The sequence below is a fragment of the Cynara cardunculus genome, assembly GCF_001531365.2.
Source record: "Cynara cardunculus var. scolymus isolate 2C chromosome LG 14, CcrdV1, whole genome shotgun sequence".
NCBI classification, from domain to species: Eukaryota; Viridiplantae; Streptophyta; class Magnoliopsida; order Asterales; family Asteraceae; genus Cynara; species Cynara cardunculus.
This window is the reverse complement of record NC_037541.1, coordinates 5,902,086-5,909,898: the sequence shown is the minus strand read 5'-3', so window position 1 is coordinate 5,909,898 and position 7,813 is coordinate 5,902,086. Positions and strand designations below refer to the sequence as shown.

The following is a 7,813-nucleotide window of genomic DNA, read 5'->3' as shown; positions in this document are numbered from 1 at the left end:
ATCAAGATAGACCAACAACATGAAGATACTTACAGTATACCTAATTCCTCGATTTCTAGCTTCAAAGTTAAGACTAACCTCCAATGACCCATTAAACGTTGGGTACCAAAATCTTTCTAATCTATTTTGCAGAAAAGTCATGTGCATTATTATTCTAGATATATTCATACCACATGGCTGGTCAATCAAAAGATTATGCTACTTTTGAGGGGGAGTACCATATTTTTTTATAAGTGAATGAATTTTTAATTTCGAAGAACCGTGGCAGTTCAATCCGAGAAACTTACTCGTGGTTGTTATTTTTTCCGATTTTATATATCAATTCTTGAAACCAAGTGTCAAATTTTCTTGACCTAGTTATTTCCACGTCTCATATACTTATTGAATTTTCGGTGGAAATACACTCATTAGAAATCTTATTTGTTTTTCAATGTGTGTAATTTCATATCAATGATTCAATTCTTATCTAATATATTAATCGTAACTTATTCTTTACAATTAAATATTCTAACATTGAATATTTGTTCGTACTTGTGCTTTGATTATTCTAAATATATACTATCATTTTTTTATTTCTAAACAATTTAGTTTATAACTCGGTTTTCATGTCTAGACTTCTAGATAAATAAGTCTAGAACTCGGATTTCAGTGTTTTGATTTCTGAACATATATATTCAAGACTCGTACTTCAAATATTGATTTCTGAATTTTTTTCAAAGGAGAGTTTATCAATATACATAATAATTTGATCTTTAGATTGTTGTTCCTGTTGTTTAATTCATTGATATTTGATTGAAATTAAGTTTAACATAACTAGAGGAAATCTCATGAGAGATTTATATATTGATGATTAATGGATGTCTTACCTTTCCTTTCCTTTAAATGAGTACTAGTATTCCAACCGCGCGTTGCACGTAGCGATAATACCATCTTCAAAAGGAATGCTATAGATATAGACTAAAATTTGAATGCCTCTTTTAAATAAAAATTAGGCAAATGTGTGGCAACTACTCATTAACGTTAAATTTTTTTAAGAGAAGTTGACAACAGTCTTAGAATCATATGCTAATTTAAGTTATCTAACTATGCTCGAGAATGATGTTACAAAGTACTCTACAAATGTTTGACTAATGTTAGTAGTTTGTTTAATTAGAAGTCAGTTTAAACTGAAATCTCATCTAAGGTGACAAAATCACGATGTTAATTTTGTAACAAATGTAATTGAAATCTCATTTGAAGTTATAAAACAGAAACGTTCTATAATATTTCAAGTGAAAATTAGAGAAGTGCGTCAGTTGTAGCAACAGTAGTGAAAATTCAAGGCGATGCATGAATAACCACATCACCAAGCTAAGATAATAGATTTTCCCTCATAAAAAATACAATTAATATCAAGTGGGGTCGATGACCCACATATCAGATATTAAACTGATAAAAACAAATACTACATTTTATCGTAATATTCTATAATATTTGAATTGTAATTAGATAGGTGTGTCAAACCTTAATAGTAGTAACACCAAGACGACAGATAAATAACTACATCACCAAGTAGTAAAATGAGCATTCTCATATAAAAATAAAATACCAACTGAAAACCCATATATTAGATATCAAATTAAGAACATATAATATACTTGATCTAACCAAAAAAAAACTTAAGATTCAGGATAGATATGTTAAACTAAAAACATATACTACATTTTATCTTAAACAAACGGTCGACATCCGAGAAAAATATATTTGTTCCATTTTTAGTCATTTCTTTTTATAGTAATCTCCCTCTTGCCACTTTCACTCCATCATCCAATGCGGGATGCAAACAATATTGCGAAAAAGGTCGCCCTTTTCTTTTTGTATCCACCCCCCAGATGACTCTTTTTCTTTGATCCAATGCGTGATACAAACAATAATATGAGGAAAAAAATGATTTATAATTCTTAGAAGTTGTCACCTGATTATCCATGGTTATTGTTTTTATATAGAAAAAGATAAAGATATAAAAATATAGATTATAAATATGTAAATATTGTTTTTACAACTATAACTTCTACTAATTTTATGGTTTTGATTTATCGTTAACTTTATGCTACTTTTTATATTTATTTTTGATATATACTTTTTTATAAAACATGGTTGGCCATAAAAAAAGACAACTTAAAAGTTGTACAAACTCTCTTAGTTTTAAAAGATATCTAACTCATTTTAAATATTCACTTCCTTATTTTGTATTATTTGGTTGGTTTTGATTTCAACCATGGTTATATATTTTGTATTATTTTTTTGGTTCCTCCTTTAATATATTATATTGATATTGACATTGGTYGATGATTGATTTCAAATTCATTTTTTCCTTCTTTCACATACTTACCTCCGTCTTCGAATATATCACATTCTCATAAATTTGCGGCAGTATGTTAACATGTAACTTCTTTACATATAAGTTTATTTTATTTTACTTATAATCATATAATCAATTTTAGTTATAATAAAGATAATCCTAGATTCAACTTTAGTTATAACAAACTAAAACAATCAATAAATTGTTCGTTATATTATTTTAAAGTTTTTAATTCAACTTTATAATATAAAATATATACTAAAGTCATATCATAACCTCTCATTGTTATTTTAAAGTCAAATGATATAAAAGAAAATGATATAAAAATAGGGTCATTCAAGTAAGATAACATTATGAGTCAAGGCTCATGAGTTGACGCAATTAATCTCATTCTTTTTACTTATACACACTTGCTTATTCCAATCTTTCAATCTCTCACCAATGTAGGACATCTCAAACTCAACCACAATTCCTCAACACCTCCGTACTCAATTCTCATGATTCTACATCAATACCTCTTGGTTTGTCGGTGATCGAAACTCAATTAAAGAAAAAATATAAAATCCTCAACTCGAGCGGAAGTGCGATGTGTCCAAAAACTTCAGATCGTGTTTATATTTATAACGCCTCGTCCAACACCGTAAATCGCGATTTGAAGAATACTAACATCAGATGAAAGCATGTCATTAAGTCAACACCTTCATTCTATATATAAGTGATATAATAGATATTTAAACTACATTTGTTATTATAAGTACTGCAATAATCACAACTCTTATTAAGAAAAAAATGTACCATTTGAATTCGTTTTGCACAATTTTTTTATCAATTGGTTGGTTTTAATTTCAACCATGGTTATAGATTTCAAAGCTCTATCATGTTTTTATACATCCATCATCTTCTTCCAAATTATCATTTGTCTACCAATGTGAGATGATGAAAGTCAATCTTATTTCATATTTGAGGAACATTTAAACCTCATGTTGCCAAGTCATTATCATTGGTTTCACTTTAATATTTGCACTATAATTTTTACCATTTAGTTGGTTTTGATTCCAATCATGGTATAGATTTCAAAGACGGTCATTCAAAATAAGACAACCCTATGAAACAAATTTCATGATTTGACACAAAGGTATCCAATCCACCTTTCTTATACACATCATTTTGTTCAAATCTTTCAACTCTTCATCAATGTGTGACAACTAAAACTCAACCACGATTCACCATTTGAGAATACTCAATTCTCATGGTGCCACCTCAATACCCTAAGGTTTTGTTTATATATAAAGATTAAGATTTTTTTTTCTCATTTGGTTGGTTTTGATCCCAAACATGGTTATAAATTTCAAAGAGGGTCATCCGAAATAAGACAACCCTATGAGCCAAACCCCATGAATCGACACAAAGGCACCAATCCATCTTTTTATACACTTTACTTTGTTCAAATCTTCACTAATATGGGACAACAAAAACTCAACTATAATTCACCATTTGAGAATACTCAATTCTCATTGTGTCATCTCAATATCCCAAGGTTTTACTTTTATAATTCTCATGGTGCCACCTCATCATCTCAAGGTTTTATTTTTATATATATAAAGATATAATAAATATAATACGATTAATTTTGCACTATAATTTCTACCATTTAGTTGGTTTGGTTTCCAATCATGGTTATAGATTACAAAAAGGGTCATCCAAAATAAGACAACCTTACGAGACAAACCCCATTATTTGACATAAAGGCATACAATCCACCTTTCCTATACACTTCATTTTGTTCAAATCTTTCTACTCTTCACCAATGTGGAACAACAAAAACTCAACTACAATCCACCATTTGAGAATACTCAATTCTCATGGTGCCACCTCAATATTTCAAGGTTTTCTTTTTTTATATATAAATATTAAGATAAAGATAGAGATATAGATTTTTTATAAAGATAATTTTTCATGCAAATAAAGGGTTGACCAAAATGAACCAACCATATGAGTTTGGAGGGTTAGTCAACATAAGCTAACAATATGAGTTTATAAAATTAGACAAGAAAATCAACCCTATGAGTTAAAACAAAGACACCTCAACCTCATCTCATATATCTACCGTCAATTGTCAATCTTTCATCTCTCCATCAATGTGGGATACACAAAACTCAAACATTAATGCAAGAAATATATAATACTCAATTCTTAGGGTGCCATCATCAAATTTTTGGAACTTACTTTTTTTATATATATAAAGATATGTTGAATTTTTATATAGATAACGTTTTGCAAATAGAGCGTTGGTCAAAAAGAACCAACTCTATGAGTTTTAAGGGTTAGCCAACATGAGCCTACAACATGAATTTATAGGATTAGCCAAGAGAATCCAACTCCATGAGTTAAAACAAGGACACCTCAACCTCCTATCATATACTTACTATCAATGGTCAATCTTTCATCTCTCCATAAATGTAGGATACAAACCTCAATGCAAGAAATATAGAATACTCAATTCTTAGGGTTCCACATCATTTCTTGTGGATCTTAATTACTTTCATACACACACACACACACACACACACACATATATATATATATAGATATATATTGATGATTGTAAACATAATTTATTTTTATATAATAAGTTTTGTTTTGCAAAAGAGAGTCATCCAAATAAGATAAGCTTATGAATCAAGCCCCTTGATTTGACACAATGAAATTTCATCCTTTTTTTTTCTTATACACATCTTTTTATTCCAATCTTTCAATCTCTCATCAAAGTGAGATATCTCACACTCACCAACACTTCAATACTTAATTCTTATGATGCACCTAATTACCTCTTGGTTCTTCTTTTAATATATTTGTAAACACAATTCATTTTTTATTTTTATATAATAAAATTTGTTTTGCCAAAAATAAGGTCATCCAAATAAGATAACCTTATGATTCAAACCTCATGAGTTGACACAATATAAGATTTGTTTTGCAAAAAAGGGTTATCCAAATAAGATTACCTTATGACTTAAACCTCATGAGGTGACACAATGAATCTCATCCTTCTTTCTTATACACACCTCCTTATTCCAATCTTTCAATCTCTCACCAACATGGGATATTCCAAACTCAACCACAATTCAACAACACCTCAGTACTCAACTCTCATGATGCCATCTCAATACTCTTGGTTCTTTTTTTTAATATATATATATATATATATATGTATATATATATATATAGATTTATCAAACCACGTAGCTTTTGCCATTTTCTTTTATGAGCTACGATCTCAACCACACCTTCACTATATGTAGTTGCAACGCACTTTCGAGCAACGTTGTGCTCCTATTTGGGATTTTTAACATTGCGCGTATATTTGCAGCTAGTATGTGTGATTTTGTCACTTTTAGAGTAATGCTAAAAGCATCAGGTATTGAGTGTGATTCATTTGACATCAACTTTACATTGTGAATTCTGGGGAGTAAACCATACTCCCCCATGATGTAAGTTATAGCGTTCCACTATTTACTTAGCCAACTAGTTTTCAAAGGATTCGAAATGCAACTCATATATTTGGTTACTTCATATCTCTATGAGAATCGAGATTCACAGATATATGTAAAAGCGTCTAATGGCCTTACATTGCACAATTCAAATAATACTAAACGACGAAGTGTTTTTAATGAAATTAAAACGCCCACTTTATAGATTAAAGCAATTCATCTGAACATGGTACACCCGCCTAAGTGAATACTTGATTGGAAGGGAAACAAGAACGATGAATTATGCCTTTGCGTATTTATAAAGATAATGAGCTCCAAATTTCCAATCGTAGCTCTATATGCCGATGTTATAAACATAATAGATCCTCTTGATTAAATAAGAGAAACCACAAGCTACTTGAAATCTGAATTTGACATGAAAGTCTTAGGAAAACTTGGTTTTGTCTATCTATTAGAGCTCGGACACCAAGCTTATGAAATATTAATCCACCAATGTGTATATGTCTAGAAAATGATAAGGTGATTTAACATAGACAATGTGCATCCATCTACCACTCCCATGATCAGTCGAAGTGTTGGATATAAATAAATATCAATTTCATCTAAAGGATAATGACGAAAAGGTATTGGGACTGGAATTTCCTATCTAAGTATTATAGACACCTTATTGTACTTAGCACAATACACTTGACAATGTATTGTATTTCTTGGTGAAATTGTTAGATAGATTTAGCTCAATGCTAACATAACGTCATTGGGATGATATCAAGTTAGCCTTTTGAAACCATTCACGTAGACTTATACTTTCGTACAGAGTGAAAAATGGGTTGATAAGGGAACTCTGATACCTACTTAGAATGTGAGCGGCAAAAGTACCGGCCCTTATAGAAAAACACCAAATAATGTTTTGATATGTCTTTGTTGATATTAAATATATGTTTGGCCCATACAAAGTTGTTCCCAAAATGGATAAGGAATTACCAGGGAACACAACAATTGCTTGGAAGTAAACTAAGCCCAAACCCTTGTAGCTACCTCCTTGAACTACTCCAAGAATATTATTTTACATGAAATTGTTCAATAGTGTACACGGTTAAGGACTATCATCACACATATTAGAGGATCAAGTGTTTTGAGTTCAACCACTATCCTACCTACATATATGGAAAATAATGCATCATGTATTGAAGAAATGAAAGTAAAATACATCAAGGGTAACAACACAAAGCATATTCCACTTAATCAATATATATATATATATATATATATATATTAAAGAATAAACCATGAGTATTTGAGGTGACCTCTCCTAAAGCCTAGAACCTCATTTTTCTTTTTTCTCCTTTATCCTCTCAATATCCACTACTATATTTTTTTTGTCTCAATTTATGTTTTTTTTTGTTATATGTTTGCATTCAACTCCAAACCATTCATCTCCTTCTATATTAATTCAAATGATATAACTCCAAACCATTCATCTTTTCCAATCAATCATCATTTATTTATATATATAAAAACAACAACTTTTTGTTCATCTTCATCTCTCAAATTCTATCTCTATCATATACATCTCTAAATTTATTTTCTTTCTCTTTGGTTTTTCTTCTATTTTACTATTGATAATCTTCATAGTTTTTTTTTTTCACTTCTCCCATAATTTTATGTATGTTTTGTATCGTTGTTTAGATTGCATTATAATTTTCATACATTATGTCATGAAGATTTGAAGAAGTCTTCAAGTTCAATATTTGAATTTTTGGTTGCAATATAAGGTAATAATTTTATATTGATTTGTTTCATGATTTTGATTGCATTATAATTTTTTTTTGTATCGCGATTTTATTTGCATTGTAACTCTTATGTATTAGGTGAAGATTTGAAGTGTTCAAGTTCACTATGTAATTTTTACTTATGTTAAACGTTTTCTGATTTGTAGGTTTTCGAGTTCTTTAACTTTTATATATTAAGTCTTGAAAATTTG

At 29.6% G+C, this 7,813-nt stretch overlaps 1 non-coding gene across 1 annotated transcript; it reads right to left on the bottom strand.

The window, feature by feature from the left end:
* Window positions 1-1,281: 1,281 nt before the first annotated feature.
* Window positions 1,282-1,473, bottom strand: LOC112527059. Its single transcript, XR_003070681.1, has one exon. It is a non-coding gene; the product is annotated as a U2 spliceosomal RNA (small nuclear RNA).
* Window positions 1,474-7,813: the final 6,340 nt, after the last annotated feature.